The sequence below is a fragment of the Triticum dicoccoides genome, chromosome 4A (genome assembly GCF_002162155.2).
Source record: "Triticum dicoccoides isolate Atlit2015 ecotype Zavitan chromosome 4A, WEW_v2.0, whole genome shotgun sequence".
Classification (NCBI taxonomy): domain Eukaryota; kingdom Viridiplantae; phylum Streptophyta; class Magnoliopsida; order Poales; family Poaceae; genus Triticum; species Triticum dicoccoides.
In genome coordinates, this window is record NC_041386.1 from 449951477 (window position 1) to 449951784 (window position 308).

The window sequence follows — 308 nt, forward strand, 5'->3', positions numbered from 1 at the left end:
GCATGATGATGTTAGTCATATCATGCATATGTTGCCTTGTAGTGCCTACTTTTGACATCATATATGTCATCTGCTTAGTTTAGACATGTTATGTAATGCCACCTGTTTAGTTTCTATATCATATATGGGAATTGTGCAGTCTCATGTCTTTTAGCCAGTCATAATATACGTGAAATGTGCAATACCATCCTGTTTAACCAGGCATCATATATTTCAATGATATCTTGCCCATCCTTTTCTTCTTACATTTCCATTTGTCGACAATGTTTGTACATTAAACTACTCTTCCTGTGAATCATCCATTTGGG